This window comes from Bubalus bubalis, chromosome 7, assembly GCF_019923935.1.
Source record: "Bubalus bubalis isolate 160015118507 breed Murrah chromosome 7, NDDB_SH_1, whole genome shotgun sequence".
NCBI classification, from domain to species: domain Eukaryota; kingdom Metazoa; phylum Chordata; class Mammalia; order Artiodactyla; family Bovidae; genus Bubalus; species Bubalus bubalis.
The window spans coordinates 82,565,375-82,584,786 of record NC_059163.1 but is presented as its reverse complement, the minus strand read 5'-3'; positions in this window follow the sequence as shown (position 1 = coordinate 82,584,786).

Below are 19,412 nucleotides of genomic sequence, written 5' to 3'. Positions count from 1 at the left end.
GGCAAGAATATTGGAGTGGGTTGCCATTTCTTCCTCCATGAAATCTTCCCAACCCAGGATCCAACTCATGTCTCCTGTGTTTCTTCATTGCAAGTTCTTCCCAATTGAGCCACCAGGAAAGCCCAAAGATACCTAAAAATACTAAAAACAGCATAAAATAATTAATAATCTCAGAAAAAGGAAGACTTTCTGAGTGTGTTGCAAAACTCAGAAGCTATAAACAAAATAACTGCATGAAAATTTAAATTTTCTGCATGCAAAAATTGTAAAAATCAAAAGACAAATGAAACGCAGAAAAAAATAACTTACAAAAAACTAATTTACTTTTATATATGAATTTTGCCAATCAATAAAATAATAATCTAATAGAAATGAGCAAGGTAAAAAAGAATTAGGCAGTTTATGGAAAGAAAACACAAATGGCTCTCAACATACAAAAGGCACTCAACTTATTTAATAACAAGAAAAAACAAAGTAAACTATAGATCCAAAGTACCATATATTTTATTTATGTATAGTCTCATCTAATTATATTTTTGTCTAGTAGTAATTTCACAACCTTTATCAAAATTATAAATTTTCAGACCCTTTATTTCAACAATTCTACTAGGAGTCTATCCTACTGACTTTGTGACATAGGAGAGCAATGGAACATGTTGCACGATGTTTATTATAACATTTATTGTATAATATTGACAAAAATTGCCAAAATCTATACCAAATCTCTATCCTGAAGGTTGGTTAAATAATTGCTGGCATATTCCTAAAATGTATACAATGCAGACATTTAAAACATTGATTCTATTAAACATTTGGTCTGGAAAACAAGGTTGTATGCACATTGTTACTATTACTGGTTGTAATTTATTGTATGTATTCTTACTGTATACATAATACAATAATGTATACTTATTGTATATGTAATACTATATCTATATGATCACATTATATATAATATATTATAGGTAAGTTATGTAAATAGTTATATATTTGATGTATTCATAGTGATACATATGTACATATATGTATTCTATATGCACACACAATATCATTAGTATATGCAAAACAACAGTTGCTACTGGTTGCCTTTGAAAGAAGTATTTTGTACTATTTGTATTACCAATGCCACAAATAATTAGATGAATTTTTAGTTACAAATTTACAGTTTTAATTAAACAAATATCACTGATGAAAGCTCTCTTCCCTTTGATTTCTCTTTCTTGGGTTCCTGTACTCTTTCCTCTGTGCATGAAGTGAGTAGAGAAAAGTGAAGCTGGTTGGGATGACAAATAGTCTCTCTTAGGTAGAAAAAGATCAGATTCAGAAAAAAAATAGAGCCATAAAATTTGAAATATTTCCTGGCTAGCAGTCTGCCAATCCGTATATTAAAAAAAAAAAAAAAAAATGAAAGGTGTTCCAGACTCCAAGGTCAGGATAAGACACAGAAAAGGAAAAACTGCTGGGAAATTTATGTTTGGTACGGCTCCTTTTTTAATTTCTCTGGTTCTTTAAGCTGAAACCTGCACACATCAGCAATACTTCCCAAGCCAAACTGCCTTCATTTCTGAAGAAAGAGAAGAAGGTGGGCCCTTCATTCCAGAATCTGGTCCTGCAGGCATCTCTATGGGGGTGACTGTATCTCTTGTTATTCTCCTTTATTACTGTAAGCCCAAATTGCAATTTAGCTTAATCAGATCAGATCAGATCAGTCGCTCAGTCGTGTCCGACTCTTTGCGACCCCATGAATCGGAGCACGCCAGGCCTCCCTGTCCATCACCAACTCCCGGAGTTCACTCAGACTCACGTCCATCGAGTCAGTGATGCCATCCAGCCATCTCACCCTCTGTCGTCCCCTTCTCCTCCTGCCCCCAATCCCTCCCAGCAATGAATCAACTCTTCGCATGAGGTGGCCAAAGTACTGGAGTTCCAGCTTTAGCATCATTCCTTCCAAAGAAATCCCAGGGCTGATCTCCTTCAGAATGGACTGGTTGGATCTCCTTGCAGTCCAAGGGTCTCTCAAGAGTCTTCTCCAACACCACACTTCAAAAGCATCAATTCTTCGACACTCAGCCTTCTTCACAGTCCAACTCTCACATCCATACATGACCACAGGAAAAACCATAGCCTTGACTAGACGAACCTTTGTTGGCAAAGTAATGTCTCTGCTTTTGAATATGCTATCTAGGTTGGTCATAGCTTTCCTTCCAAGGAGTAAGCATCTTTTAATTTCATGGCTGCAGTCACCATCTGTAGTGATTTTGGAGCCCCAAAAAATAAAGTCTGACACTGTTTCCACTGTTTCCCCATCTATTCCCCATGAAGTGGTGGGACCAGATGCCATGATCTTCGTTTTCTGAATGTTGAGCTTTAAGCCAACTTTTTCACCCTCCACTTTGACTTTCATCAAGAGGCTTTTGAGTTCCTCTTCACTTTCTGCCATAAGGGTGGTGTCATCTGCATATCTGAGGTTATTGATATTTCTCCCGGCAATCTTGATTCCAGCTTGTGTTTCTTCCAGTCCAGCGTTTCTCATGATGTACTCTGCATATAAGTTAAATAAACAGGGTGACAATATACAGCCTTGATGAACTCCTTTTCCTATTTGGCTTAATAACAGCCTTTAAATTAATAGGAAGTGCTAGCTGCTGAAATTCTTGTTTTACTATGAATCAATAGTCAAACATAAAAGTTTTATCTTTCATAAATGCTAATAAGCAGGTCATTCATATCAGTCCTAAGGCAAGCAAGTCAAATGAAAATCTAAACAATGTATTTGTAGAATTCTAAGCACTTGGTTTCCCTTTCCTCCACAGGGAGGAACAAGGGTGATGGAGAGGATCTTCATGAGGTCAGCTAAATATTGGTATGAGAGTCATCTAGGATTGTTTTCCTTCTGAAAGCAGGGCCTGAGGCCAGGACTTGCATGTGGTTGGCTGACTTGGGTGGGGCTCTCAGGAAGAAGTGAGGGACTTTGAAGAAGGACACAGGGAAGGGAAGGAAGCCAATTAATGCTGAATTACTGAGCTGGTTATCACTTCTCCGAGCTGAGATTCAATCCCAACTGAGATCCTCTGAGAAACTGCGTAGACCACACCCTTTGCTGTTCTCTGGTGGCTGGGAGGTTGAGATGTTCATCTATCAGTGTTACCCCTCCAGGAGCACTAACGCCCTGCACTTTCAGGCTGCTGTGTTTGGGGCTAAGCGGCCCAAACCTTCAGAAAACACCAAGAGACACAAGCACTTGAGGTAGAATGCTTGTCAACGTTATAGAAACATCCCACCATAACTGCTACCAAAGTCCCAGTGAGCCAAAGGGATGAGGTGCAAGCAAAAAAAAAAAAAAAGTATCTGCTGCAAGGGTAAAGAGATGAAGTTAAAGATGGAGCTGAGAAGACTAACTGCATAAACACATTTCAGTTCAGTTCAGTTCAGTCACTCAGTTGTGTCCGACTCTGCGACCCCATGAATCGCAGCACGCCAGGCCTCCCTATCATCACCAACTCCCGGAGTTCACTGAGACTCACGTCCATCGAGTCAGTGATGCCATTCAGCCATCTCATCCTCTGTCATCCCCTTCTCCTCCTGCCCCCAATCCCTCCCAGCATCAGAGTCTTTTCCAATGAATCAACTCTTCGCATGAGGAGGCCAAAGTACTGGAGTTTCAGCTTCAGCATCATTCCTTCCAAAGAAATTCCAGGACTGATCTCCTTTAGAATGGACTGGCTGGATCTCCTTGCAGTCCAAGGGACTCTCAAGAGTCTTCTCCAACACCACAGTTCAAAAGCATAAATTCTTCGGCACTCAGCCTTCTTCACAGTCCAACTCTCACATCCATACATGACTACTGGAAAAACCATAGCCTTGACTAGATGGACCTTTGTTGGCAAAGTAATGTCTCTGCTTTTGAATGTGCTGTCTAGGTTGGTCATAACTTTCCTTCCAAGGAGTAAGCATCTTTTAATTTCACGACTGCAATCACCATCTGCAGTGATTTTGGAGCCAAAAAAAATAAAGTCTGACACTGTTTCCACTGTTTCCCCATCTATAAACACATTTACGTCATACCAAAATCTAATGGGCTTCTAATGTTTCTTGTAGGAAGATAGTCATAGTTATCAGGCAGGATTTCAGTGGCCAGGGTCTAGTGATTTTATAGAACTAAGTTAATAACCCCTTGTATTGGGGGATATGTTTGACAATTCAGATATTAACTGAGATTTCTGAGGGTCACCAGATAAAATGCCCAAAGTAAAACACTTTTATTTTGGAATTTCTGCTGAATACAATTAAACCAAAAGTTAAGATTATTTCCACACCAAACAGTCTTATTCATGGAGTTCCGTTAGGTCAGCATTCACCTTAATGAGGCAGAGATGCTGCCTAAACCACAGCTTCTACTGATTCCCACAATGAAGCTCTCATTCCCCAACAGTGAAGGACTACCCTTCCCACTGCCTTCGCATCTACTTAGGAACATGTGACTTGTGCCCCTAAATTCGTTGTCCCACAGGTTCCTTCTTTCCAGAGTCTTCTGCAGGCACGGGGCATGTGCATTCACCCAGTTTTTCAGGGTCACAACTGTGACAGGCAAAGTCAAACACTTTTTTTTACGTGGATTTTCAAAGAGACTTGTTTTCAGCCTCTCCGCCATCTCCTTTTTTCAGAGATTGTTGTCGTTCCCAATTCTAGAAATTTCCTGGCACTGCTCATCCTAATTTTTTTTCACAGCCAACTTCGTGTCCATTTTTTTTGGTCCACTAATTACCACTTGTCCACTTACTTTTAATGTTCAAAATTGGATTCCTATTTCTCCTCTTCTGTTCTATTTTTTTCTCATAGTTTTAAGCCCAGAATTTCTGTTGCTGTAGTGTGGTCGCAAGAGGGAGTGGATATAAAAGCAGGCATTCTGTCATGTTTAACACTTATTATCCAAACATAGTTATATATTAACTGTGTGCTGCAGACTTCAAAACATGAATACAGCCTGGCTTGTTTTTTCTAGGTCTTCCTAATTAAAGTAATATATCTAAAGAAACTACATTCTAGGTAAAATAGTCTTCCAAAAATTCCCTTACCCTCCCAATTAAGAACATAACAATATTTGATGCACATTAGAAAATCTCTTGCTGTTTTATACTGAATAGAAATACTTGCTGTTTCATGAATAGAAATTTGACATGTGTGACGCCTGCTAATTGTTTATATTGTGTATCTGTAAAGTTACTCAAGGCCGAATATCCAAACCTTGAATGACTCACTGAGATGTCTCTCCTGAAACTAGTCACTTTCCAAAACTATATTTCAACAAATTGAAACAAAAACCATTCATCACCAAGACAGGGAGCCTTGGATGGATTTTCTGGATGTCTGTGAGGAACCAAGTATCCAGAACAATCTAGTCTTCTCACAGAAGGAAAAGGCTATTAGAGAGAACTGACAAGCAGCCGTGGCAGCTTGTACAGGAAATGACATACAGACCCAAGCCAAAAAAATGAGGGCACAGGAAGGAAACCAATACAAGAAAATAGAGCGAGGAATGTGTCAGTGTCATTCGCTTGCTTGATTGTTATTCACATAGAAATATAGCAATATACATAATGATGCTGGAAGCCAGCTAAGGCTTCATGAATCAATTATATATCACGTTTACTGCCTCAACACTATGAACTGGTAGCACATCCAAACAATCGCTCTTCTATCAACGCACTAGCTTGATTTGTGTAGCTTTGCAGCTATTTCCTAAAGAAAAAAAAAAAATGCCTAGAAAAGGACTGCATACAGACTAGATTCCTATTGTTTGGGCTTTAGATTCTTCCACGAGTCAGGCTTCTCTGAAGCAGCACTAAATCCATAAACAAGGCTCAGCTTGTATCTGCCAGCACAGTTTAAACAAATATTCTACTCTGACAAAGAAAACTGTATCTACTTTATAGGAAAACAATAAGGAAAATAATAATTTAAGTATTTTTATAATAATGCACCCTGATTGTTGCCTTGTCCCCCTCCATAATAGCTCTCACTTTGGTCAGGTGGAAACAAAAAATATAAAATATGGTGTCTGTCATTTCAATGGAAAAATACACTCTCAGCCCTTAGCATTAACTATCTAAACATTTCAGTTAGTGAGATGGAGAAGAGGAAAGAGTAAAAGAAGGGATTCTGACAATGAAAGTGATATTTCAGCTCAGTCCAAAGAAACAGTCTCTGTTTCTTTCACTTAAAGATGTCTTTGAAGTCACTGAAGTCAATGGGTGGGAGACCATGGCCCAAAACAGGTGCAGAGGCAATTACCGGATTCTTTTTCCTTGAAACACTGTTCACTTGCCAGGTAACCAAACCAGTAAGAAACAGAACTAAGAAATTAGCAGTGACATTTGGGTCATGAAGAGAGTCAGTTTTGAAACTTCCAATACCAATTTGGTTAATAAATTATTTAGCCTTCTATACGTTCAAATCACTAAAAGTCATCCTTTACCCTTAGATTATTAACCTAGAAATTACTTTGCAACAATTTAACTTTGTGAAATGTAGATGAAATCTTTCACTAATGTTCATGTCATTTTCAACTTTGCAATAGGAAAAAAAATAAATCTAGTCACAAGATACATTCTGAATGGTCAAAGGGAAGTTTCTTTGCTTTCCTTTCATCCTCAATTCCATACTTGGGAAAACTGGATGACATTTGTACCTCAATCCAAATTTGTTTTCCTGTCTTCTTTCTTATTTACACCCTCTCTCCAAGTTGTAGTTCTCTGGCTACAAGCCTCCATAACTTTTTACGAATACAATCGAGACTATTGGGAAAAGCAGGCCCGGGAGAGGCCGTGGACCTCACAGCGGAGGCCAGCACGTCCATGTACGTCCGCACGGCAACAGGGCAGCTCTGGCTGAGGAAGGCGCTGATGTGATAACCCAGAAGAGACGGTGCTCAGGCCCCGTTTGCTGTAAGTGGTATGCAGGGGGCTCATAACTTTTCAAGTGTGCCAGTGTGGAGAATGAGAAGGGCCTGGAGGCCTTACAAAAAATACCAAAAATGAAACGTTCAGTATAATCCACACCTTAGTTCCTGTACTCCCCAAAGAACAAGACTTAACAAAAGCTTAAAATGCACAAACAAATACTCTTATCTTCCCACCTGGTATTGTGCAAAGAATAATAACCATTATTAATCTGCTGACATTTTCAACTTCTTTGGGGGATTTTTTTACTATAAATAACAGTGAAATGTGTCTTCTACAGCTTTCACAATATCTAGTACATAAAAGTATACAATCAATGTCAGCGCAAAGAAGAAGGGGAAAAAAGAAAAGGATAGGAAGGAAAGCAAAAGGGAAGGAGGGTAAAAAGTTGTCAAGAAAAGATGGAAAGGGGCAATGAAGGAAAGAGGTAAGGAGGGAAAGGAAGACAAAAGGAAGAAACAAATATTTCTGTTTCTTAATACTTAGTAACTGGATCAGGGATACCTATTGCCTTTTTCACTCCTATAATGAGGACATCTGAGACCTGCTAGAGAAAACACATATAGACAAATAATTCCCTCAATAAATTCATACCCTCTAGCACCACCTGAGACCTCAGTACTATTTACCTTTTTATTTGTCTGTGGTCAATATCAAATCCCATTTCCTCCAATATCTGTTTCTTACTTTGTCTTCTTGCTAGCTCACTTTTTACTCACCACAGAAACTTAATTAGAAAATTGAAACCATAAAAGTCTTCTTTATGGTGTTCTTCCCTTCCATCTATAAATAAATCTATATCCACATATATGCTTAACTTTAGGGTCTGGAAGCTGAGGCGTGTCTCCTTCTAATCAAGTTCAACTTGTCTCCATGCTCCTTGGCCTTATTGCCATATTCTGGGTCTTTCCTTATTTTGTCCTCTCTCTCCACATATCTTTTTTTTCAGGCAAGGTTTCATTGGGGCACCTGCTGCAGCACAGGGGAGCAAGAACAAGCAGCAGCTCCCCCCGCTTGCTCCTCCCTGAGGAAGGGGGATGAGTCTTTTCCTTATATGGGGTGAGGACAGGGCTGTGTCCCGGGGTCAGGCTGGAAGGTGGCTTAGGCAGTTCGCCCACCCCTTAGGTGGTGTGGTGGGCAGGAAACCAGTGCAGTACCCTGCTTCCTCCTTGTATCTTTACTCACTCCCTTTCTATCATATCCTCAAGTCTAAAAAGCATATTGAAGTGCTCCTTAGCACCTAAAACATAATCTCCTTCAAGACTCTGTGCATCTTACTGCATCCAGTCACACACAGTGACTTTTCTTCCTTTCTTTATGAACATCTTTTTTGAAGATAACTCTATTTCTTCATTCCCAACCCATTTTCCAACTAACTTCAGGCTATCTTCTCCCCTAAAAATTACTGGGTCTTTAAAGACTTTTCAATTTACTCCAAAATTGTGACTTTGCAGTTACCATGCACCACTGCACTCTTTTTTAAAATTATCATCTTAGTAGTGCTTTCTGCTCATCCTGGCACTGATAGCAACATTCTCCTGTTGGAACGCCTTCACCCTATTCGTCCCCACTATCTCCTTATTCCTGCTTCTCTTAATAACTGACGTCTGTGCCATCCTTCCCTCCTTTTTGAGATCTCCGTCCTATGTCCGCCACTTCAGTGTCTGTCTCTACTAGTATTCTGTCATCAGCCTGGTGGCCCATATGGGTGATCTAATCTTCTACTTATCTGTTAATAATTTCCCAGACAGATGTCACCAGTCTAGATCACTCCTTATCTACTCTCTTTGGAAATTTTACCAATGTTAATCTCGAGAAATCTCAGAGTCAGCATATCCCAAACAATAATAAATTCAGGTTCCCCACAGAAAACTGCTGATACATTTGAAATACAATAAATTGCATCCAGTCCCATCACTTCATGGGAAATAGATGGGGAAACAGTGGAAACAGTGTCAGACTCTATTTTTGGGGGCTCCAAAATCACTGCAGATGGTGACTGCAGCCATGAAATTAAAAGACGCTTACTCCTTGGAAGGAAAGTTATGACCAACCTAGACAGCATATTCAAAAGCAGAGATATTACTTTGCCAATAAAGGTCCATCTAGTCAAGGCTATGGTTTTTCCAGTGGTCATGTATGGATATGAGAATTGGACTGTGAAGAAAGCTGAGCGTCGAAGAATTGATGCTTTTGAACTGTGGTGTTGGAGAAGACTCTTGAGAGTCCCTTGGACTGCAAGGAGATCCCGCCAGTCCATTCTTAAGGAGAGCAGCCCTGGGATTTCTTTGTAGGAATGATGCTAAAGCTGAAACTCCAGTACTTTGGCCACCTCATGTGAAGAGTTGACTCATTGGAAAAGACTCTGATGCTGGAAGGGATTGGGGGCAGGAGGAGAAGGGGATGACAGAGGATGAGGTGGCTGGATGGCATCACTGACTCAATGGACGTGAGTCTGAGTGAACTCTGGGAGTTGGTGATGGACAGGGAGGCCTGGCATGCTGTGATTCATGGGATCGCAAAGAGTTGGACACGACTGAGCGACTGAACTGAACTGAACTGAATGATACATACATAGTTTACAAATATGTTTATATAGGGGGACCAAAAAACACAGTCCAGTAATACCAACCTCACTACCCAAGGTGAAAAGAACTGAGGAAAGGTTTATAAAACCATGAGAACTGAAAGGAGAAAATCTATATAATGATGAGAACACTGATGTGTATTCACTCCATACAGGTCAACCCTGTGGGAGAGGAAGGAGGACAGGGAGTGGATCTGGAGGAGCAAGCAGAAGATATGCAGCACAATGCATCCCTTTACTCCTTAACATCCACTCTTATCCTTTGTCAGGAGAAAAACACTAACACAAGAAATTCAAGAAGTTCCACCACTTAATGCGCACTACAAAGTGTTACCAATTTGATCATAAGTTCATGTAAATTCTAGGACATGAGATACGATTGATATTCTTCCTATAGGCCAACAGTAAAGAAAGTTGTTATGGTCCACAACTCTATCATTTTCATGACGACAAATTTGTTAATATGAACTCTTCTTTCAACAGATATCTGACATTCTGCTTATCTTTCACTAGCACTATGGCTACACAAGAGTCTTTGCTTACTAGGGTGACCCAAATCTTTCTCTCTGCAGGGTTGGTCTTTGGAGATATTATCTTTTTTTCCGTTACCACTGTTTTACAGTGGCTACAATTCTGGGGTGAAAGACTAGTAAGAGGCCCTCCAGTGAATCCCCTGAATTCTGAAAATAGTCTTCTCTCACCCATTCTTTAGCAATAAACCAACATGTTTCTAGTTATTAGGATTAATCACCTTGCAAGTTGAATTCTCACCATTAAGGGTCCCAGATGTCCAAGGGGAAACCTCATCTTCTAATTTGTTGGAACCATGACTATTTTTTTCTAGTGGAAGAAGTCCTATCTTGAGGAGTAGGATGACCAAATCCACAACTCAAGGTCATGAAAAAGAATCAAAAAGTCTAATGGTGAGCTATGGAAATCTCCACCTCTTTACTTTGTTTGACATAGCTGTACATACTTTCTTAGACTGAGACAGCACCACGTGCTACTTACTTGTTGAAGACATACACCGCATGCTACACAACAGTCCCCAACTTTCAAAATGCCTGCATCTCAGCTCACTTCGAAAACTGAATTTTGGCAGTTTACTCTATTATTCTACCATGTCAACTGCTTCTTTGCAACATAAAATGTGGTAAAAACCAGTGAAATCTTTGGTAGTAAGCCCCAGCCCATTTCCTCTGCGATCATATCTGACCTCTTCTTAGAGTCAATGTAGTACGAGCTACCGTGGCACGGACACGGCATTTTGAAAGTATGGGAGCAGTGATGCTGGCAGAAGTATTGCAGGCAGGGAAGACAGGTCTATATTGAAAAAATGTGGTTACTCCTGTGAGGACAAAGCACCACACCCTACATGATCTGAAGTATTCCAGGTAATCAAATACCCAAAAGGGAGCTGACTGATTCTGCCAGGAGATACTGGCCTCTCCTCTCGGCAGTACTCACCAGTGGCAGTACCGATGATATTACTGAACCCACACAGTCTCCATTCCTGACACCTTGATCAATCCACCCCTAAGATCATTGAGTAAAACAGAGGGCAGTTAAGGCATGTTCTCCTGGAAGCTAGCAGGAGAAATGAGCCCCACTACTGACAGCAATAACCTGTTCATTAACACAATCTGTACTGAATTTCTTCCCTTACTCCTTCCCCTACCAGTGTCTTACTTACTTCTTCCCTTACCAGTGCCCCCTAGAACGACCTCTCAAGTACTACTTTTATTCAAACCATCTTAGTCCTAGGGTCAATTTCTAGAGCTACAAGTGGTGTTAGGCAGCAGTCTCTTTCTTAAAATGGGATTACATTTCAAACAGCCAATTGGCAACATGGAATCAGTTCTCAAATAAACTACTTGTACTTAAATGCTAATCCCAGAGTCTATCAGATATTAGAATAGCTACCATTATTTTTGTGGAGAAGGAAATGGCAACCCACTTCAGTTTTCTTGCCTGGGAAATCCTATGGACAGAGGAGTCCATGGGGTTGTATAAGAGCTGAACATGACTTAGCAACTAAACAACAACCACCATTATTTTTTTGGTGGTGTCTTTTACAAAGCTTCTCTCCTTTGATTATAGCAATAAAATATCTGCCAGTAGTCTTGCCCCCTTATGTAAAATTTTCTGGTAGTAGTCTTCAACTCCACACAGCAGTGCTGATATTTTAATTACCAAATATGAATCACAAATCCTTAACAAAGACTACAATGGTATACAGAGCTTGGCTTGTGCCCTTCTCTTTAGCAAAATTTTCTCCCAGATACTCTGTACTGATCTTAATTCTACAAATGCACCAAGCCTTTTCTCCCTGCTTAAGATATTTTGTCCCTTCATCTCAGCCTTAAACCTTCCCATGCATTGCTTAGTTGAGCCCTACAGATTCTTCAGATCTTATTGTAAATAGGCTCCAGAATGGTCTGCCCTAACACTCCAGCAGAATTAAGTCTCCCAATTATAGTAGCTCATAACATCTTATATTTTCCCTTTTTATCTCTTGTCACAATTTGCAATTATGTATGTATCTGATTCGTTCTTAGCATCTGCTACCATGAAAGCCTCTAAACTCACAAGTCAAGGATCATATTTGATAAGTTCTTAAACACAGGGCCTTTTGCCATGTCTGGCAGATGGAAAGTAATCAATGCATATTTGACAAATAGATGAATAAAGAAGGAAATGAATGAGTGGAACTTTCAAAGCCACCTTAGTCTTGTGATGCATTGTCTGGAGTGCATATCTCATAGAAAGGGAGTAAGCATGCTTTTGATTTTATTTTATCTGTTTTTGTCAGGACTGTGGTACAGGATATCTTTTTAAATGCAATGCATAAAATATTTAAATTCCACAAATAAGCTTTTCTCCTCAGTTTTATTCTGCAGGCTATAAATATTTAGTGCTTTATTCAGTTTCATATTTTCTAGCATAAGCTAATTTCTCTTCTCTGCAAACAGATAAGCTGCATTAGAATCTATGTAAATAGGTAGCATTAGCATTTATGGTTTATAATCGCAGCCAAGCACTGCCATTCATTAAAACCATTTGTCTTCCTTTTGCTTTTCCTAAATTTTTGTCCTCTCTTTTGGTTTCATACCTCTATGCTAATTATTCTTTGGGATGCTTTTCTTTTCTAGGCAGAGACAAGAACTATCATTATTAATTTTAAAATTGCACAATGCAAATCAAGAAATCATTAATTCCTTATTTTTTATAACTCTTTATTTTTTCCTTTCTCCTTTAATTTCTAATAAATTTGGTATCTCTGTGCCATCATATTTTTCTCTCTCTCCCAACAATGCTGAATTAATCACTTTTCTATGCCATTGCAAAGACTCAATCATTGCCAAAGACTTTCCAGGTAAATCAGAAACTCAATCTATTTATCATTATAAACTCATTCATCCATTTATTCATTCAAAAATATTCACTAAGTACCTACTAGAAGCCAAACACTCTTTTAGGGATTCAGTAGAGGACAGAAGGAAGTCCTCATCTTAATGAAGTTTAGATGTTCTAGCATAAGCTAAGATAGCATAAATAATTATAGAAGTATAATATTATAAATGGACTCTGGAGAAAAATAAAACAGGGTAAGTGGAATAGCAGTGCCATGGGGCAATTTTATAGGGATGGTTCCCATTTTGAACACAGTGGCAAGTGAAGACTTCAATGAAAATGTGACTATTAGCCAGGGTTACCAAACACACAGCGTCACAGAATCAATGAGTGAGTGAGTGAGTGTGAGTGTGTGTGTGTGTGTGTGTGTGTGTGTGTGTGTGTGTGTGTCTTTGTTTCGTAATAGAGTATTCTGGAGGAGCAACCCCACACCCAAGGCCAGGGGCGGTGCCAGGAGGACCAACCCCACGTCCAAGGTGCCGTGGCTACACGGGCGCAGGAGGACCTAGAGGAGCTATCCCATGTTGAAGGTCAGGAAGGGCGGCGGTGAGGAGATACCCCTCGTCCGAGGTAAGGAGCAATGGCTGCGCTTTGCTGGAGCAGCCATGAAGAGATACCCCACGCCCAAGGTAAGAGAAACCCAAGTAAGACGGTAGGTGTTGCAAGAGGTCATCAGAGGGCAAACACACTGAAACCATACTCACAGAAAACTAGTCAATCTAATCACACTAGGACCACAGCCTTGTCTAACTCAATGAAACTAAGCCATACCCATGGGGCAACCCAAGACAGGCGGGTCATGGTGGAGAGATCTGACAGAATGTGGTCCACTGGAGAAGGGAATGGCAAACCACTTCAGTATTCTTGCCTTGAGGACCCCATGAACAGTATGAAAAGGCAAAATGATAGGATACTGAAAGAGAAACTCCCCAGGTCAGTAGGTGCCCAATATGCTACTGGAGATCAGTGGAGAAAAACTCCAAGAAGAATGAAGGGATGGAGCCAAAGCAAAAAGAATACCCAGCTGTGGGTGTGACTGGTGATAGAAGCAAGGTCTGACGCTGCAAAGAGCAATATTGCATAGGAACATGGAATGTCAGGTCCATGAATCAAGGCAAATTGGAAGTGGTCAAACAGGAGATGGCAAGAGTGAATGTCGACATTCTAGGAATCAGCGAACTGAAATGGACTGCAATGGGTGAATTTAACTCAGATGACCATTATATCTACTACTGTGGGCAGGAATCCCTCAGAAGAAATGGAGTGGCCATCATGGTCAACAAAAGAGTCTGAAATGCAGTACTTGGATGCAATATCAAAAATGACAGAATGATCTCTGTTCATTTCCAAGGCAAACCACTCAATATCACAGTAATCCAAGTCTATGCCCCAACCAGTAATGCTGAAGAAGCTGAAGTTGAACGGTTCTATGAAGACCTACAAGACCTTTTAGAACTAACACCCAAACAAGATGTCCTTTTCATTATAGGGGACTGGAATGCAAAAGTAGGAAGCCAAGAAACACCTGGAGTAACAGGCAAATTTGGCCTTGGAATACGGAATGAAGCAGGGCAAAGACTGATAGAGTTTTGCCAAGAAAATGCACTGGTCATAACAAACACCCTCTTCCAACAACACAAGAGAAGACTCTATACATGGACATTGCCAGATGGTCAACACCGAAATCAGATTGATTATATTCTTTGCAGCCAAAGATGGAGAAGCGCTATACAGTCAGCAAAAACAAGACCAGGAGCTGACTGTGGCTCAGATCATTAACTCCTTATTGCCAAATTCAGACTTAAATTGAAGAAAGTAGGGAAAACCACTAGACCATTCAGGTATGACCTAAATCAAATCCCTTATGATTATACAGTGGAAGAGAGAAATAGATTTAAGGACCTAGATCTGATAAATAGAGTGCCTGATATGGAACTATGGAATGAGGTTCATGACACTGTACAGGAGACAGGGATCAAGACCATTCCCATAGAAAAGAAAGGTGGAGGTGTTGGAATTCCAGTTGAGCTATTCCAAATCCTGAAAGATGATGCTGTGAAAGTGCTGCACTCAATATGCCAGCAAATTTGGAAAACTCAGCAGTGGCCACAGGACTGGAAAAGGTCAGTTTTCATTCCAATCTCAAAGAAAGGCAATGCCAAAGAATGCTAAAACTACTGCACAATTGCACTCATCTCACACGCTAGTAAAGTAATGCTCAAAATTCTCCAAGCTAGGCTTCAGCAATATGTGAACCATGAACTTCCTGATGTTCAAGCTGGTTTTAGAAAAGGTAGAGGAATCAGAGATCAAATTGCCAACATCCGCTGGATCATGGAAAAAGCAAGAGAGTTCCAGAAAAGCATCTATTTCTGCTTTATTGACTATGCCAAAGCCTTTGACTGTGTGGATCACAATAAACTGTGGAAAATTCTGAAAGAGATGGGAATACCAGACAACCTGACCTGCCTCTTGAGAAACCTGTATGCAGGTCAGGAAGCAACAGTTAGAACTGGACATGGAACAACAAACTGGTTCCAAATAGGAAAAGGAGTTCGTCAAGGCTGTATATTGTCACCCTGTTTATTTAACTTATATGCAGAGTTCATCATGAGAAATGCTGGACTGGAAGAAACACAAGCTGGAATCAAGATTGCTGGGAGAAATATCAATAACCTCAGATATGCAGATGACACCACCCTTATGGCAGAAAGTGAAGAGGAACTCAAAAGCCTCTTGAGGAAAGTGAAAGTGGAGAGTGAAAAAGTTGGCTTAAAGCTCAACATTCAGAAAACAAAGATCATGGCATCCAGTCCCATCACTTCATGGGAAATAGATGGGGAAACATTGGAAACAGTGTCAGACTTTATTTTTCTGGGCTCCAAAATCACTGCAGATGGTGACTGCAGCCATGAAATTAAAAGACGCTTACTCCTTGGAAGGAAAGTTATAACCAACCTAGAGAGCATATTCAAAAGCAGAGACATTACTTTGCCAACAAAGGTTCGTCTAGTCAAGGCTATGGTTTTTCCTGTGGTCATGTATGGATGTGAGAGTTGGACTGTGAAGAAGGCTGAGCACCGAAGAATTGATGCTTTTGAAGTGTGGTGTTGGAGAAGACTCTTGAGAGTCCCTTGGATTGAAAGGAGATCCAACCAGTCCATTCTGAAGGAGATCAGCCCTGGGATTTCTTTGGAAGGAATGATGCTAAAGCTGAAACTCCAGTACTTTGACCACCTCATGCGAAGAGTTGATTCATTGGAAAAGACTCTGATCCTGGGAGGGATTGGGGGCCAGAGGAGAAGGGGACGACAGAGGATGAGATGGCTGGATGGCATCACCGACTCGATGGACGTGAGTCTGAGTGAACTCCGGGAGTTGGTGATGGACAGGGAGGCCTGGCGTGCTGCAATTCATGGAGTCGCAAAGAGTAGGACACAACTGAGCGACTGATCTGATCTGATTCTCCATATTATGGTCAGGCAACATTCAATCTATTGAAGTTTATATGAGAAAAAACCTGAAGTCTCCTGAGAAGGAAGAAATTCTGCTTTCAGACTGCCTTGAGTTTTGTTTGTTTGTTTGTTTTAATATATTCATTTTAATTTGAGGCCAATTACTTTACAATATTGTAGTGGTGTTTGCCATACATTGACATGAATCAGCCATGAGTATACATGTGTCACCCATCCTGAAGCCCCCTCCCACCTCCCTCCCCATCCCATCCAGACTGCCTTGGGATTCAAGACTATAGCATCAGCTCCTACAGGAATTTCCAGCATGCTGGCCTGTCTTGAATGTTTTATACTTACCAGAATCAAAATTCATAAGATAGATTTATTTTATGGGACTGGATCTTGGATTTTAGACTTTGGGTTTTAACCTGGGTTGTGATCAAAGGGATAACATGACTTGAGTTATTTTTAAGGATCATTCTGAATGTGAGGTTAAGCAAACAGACTATAGAGAAACAAGTGTGGGGAAGGGCAAGGAATCCAGGAGAGAGATTTCTGTGGTTTTGATAGAGGATCAGTTCAGTTCAGTCCCTGTCATGTCTCACTCTTTGCCACCCCATGGACTGCAGCACACCAAGATTCCCTGCCCATCACCAGCTCCCAGAGCTTACTCAAACTCATGTCCATCGAGTCGGTGATGCCATTCAACCATCTTATCCTCTGTTGTCCACTTCTCTTCCTGCCTTCAATCTTTCCAAGCACCAGGGGCTTTTCCAATGAGTCACTTCTTCGCATCAGGTGGCCAAACTATTGGAGTATCAGCTTCAGCATCAATCCTTCCAATGAATGCTCAGGACTGATCTCCTTTAGGATGGACTGGTTGGATCTCCTTGCTGTCCAAGGAACTCTCAAGAGTCTTCTTCAACACCACAGTTCAAAAGCATCAGTTCTTCTACACTTAGGCTTCTTCATGGTCAAACTCTCACATCCATACATGACTACTGGAAAAACCACAGCTTTGACTAGACGGACCTTTGTTGGCAAAGTAATGTTTCTGCTTTTTAGTATGCCATCTAGGTTGGTCATAGCTTTTCCTCCAAGGAGCAAGTGTCATTTAATTTCATGGTCGCAGTCACCATCTGCAGTAATTTTGGAGCCCCAAAAACAAAGTCTCTCACTGTTTCCACTGTTTTCCCATCTATTTGCCATGAAGTGATGGGACTGATGACATGATCTTAGCTTTCTGAATGTTGCGTTTTAAGCCAACTTTATCACTTTCCTCTTTCACTTTCATCAAGAGGCTCTTTAGTTCCTCTTTGCTTTCTGCCATAAGGGTGGTGTCATCTGCATATCTGAGGTTATTGATATTTCTCCCTGAAATCCTGATTCCAGCTTGTGCTTCATCAAGCCTGGCATTTTGCATGATGTACTCTGCACATAAGTTAAATAAGCAGGGTGACAATATACAACCTTGACATACTCCTTTCCTGATTTGGAACCAATCTGTGGTTCCACATCCAGTTCTAACTGTTGCTTCTTGACCTGTTTATAGATTTCTCAGGAGGCAGGTCAGGTGGTCTGGTATTCCCATCTCTTTCAGAATTTTCCACAGTTTGTTGTGATCTACACAGTCAAAGGATTTGGCATAGTCAATAAAGCAGATGCTTTTCTGGAACTCTCTTGTTTTTCTGATGATCCAATGGATGTCAGCAACTTAATCTCCTGTTCCTCTGCCTTTTCTAAATTCCTCTTGAATATTTGGAAGTTCACCATTCACATACTGTTGAAGCCTGGCTTAGAGAATCTTGAGCGTTACTTTGCTAGCCTGTGAAATGAGTGCTATTGTGTAGCAGTTTGAACATTCTTTGACATTGCCTTTCTTTGGGATTGGAATGAAAATTGACCTTTTCTAGTCTTGTGGCCACTGCTGAGTTTTCCAAATTTGCTGGCATATTGAGTGCAGCACTTTCACAGCATCATCTTTTAAGATTTTAAATAGCTCAACTGGAATTCCATCACCTCCACTAGCTTTGTTTGTAATGATGCTTCCTAAGGCCCACTTAACTTCGCATTCCAGAATGTCTGGCTCTAGATGAGTGATCACAGCATCGTGGTTATCTGGGTCATGAAGATCTTTACTGTATAGTTCTGCTGAACAGCCATTGACAGAAGAATGATCCCACCAAAAAAGATACCCTATGCCCAAGGGCAAGGTGGTAGGAGGGGTGAAATCGCATTTAGAATCAAACCCCATACCCACCAGAGATGCTCAGGGGACTTAAACAAAACCTTGTGCACACCAGAAGACCCCACAAAGACTGAGCCAGACCTGCCTATGAGTGTTTGAGTGTCTCCTGCAAAGGTACAGGTCAGCACTGGCCTGCCACAGGGGCAGGGGCTCTGGGTGCAACAGCCCTGGGTGTGGCATAAGCCCTCTTGGAGGAGGTCACTATTAACCCCAGCACTATAGAGCTGCCAGAACTTACACAGGACTGGGGAAACAGACTCTTGCAGGGCACAGACAAAACCCTGTGTGAACCAGGACCCAGGAGAAAGGAGCAGTGACCCCACAAGAGACTGACCCAGACTTGCCCATGAGTGTCTAGGAGTCTCCGGCAGAGGCATGGGTCAGTGATGGGCTGCTGCAGGGCTGGGGGCACTGAGTGTGGCAGTGCAGGTATGGACCTTTTGAAGGAGGTTACCATTATCCTCATTGATGGAGATGGTGAGGACTATTAGATTCTGAATGTACTTACAGGCCTCAGTAGGCTATTCTATTTAGTTCCTGCATTCAAATCACAGTCACTGATTTTGTTTAGATAACAAAAGATAGTGCTTGTCCAAATCCATTAAGTTATTGAGATTTGGAAAGTGAGAGTTCACTTACCAATGGTTACCTCTATTTTGAAGGTAGCCCTGCTTTCTGATGGATCAGATATGGACAGTTGAGAGGAGGCAAGGATAACTCCTGTTGTCTGAGCAACCGGAAATATCTTG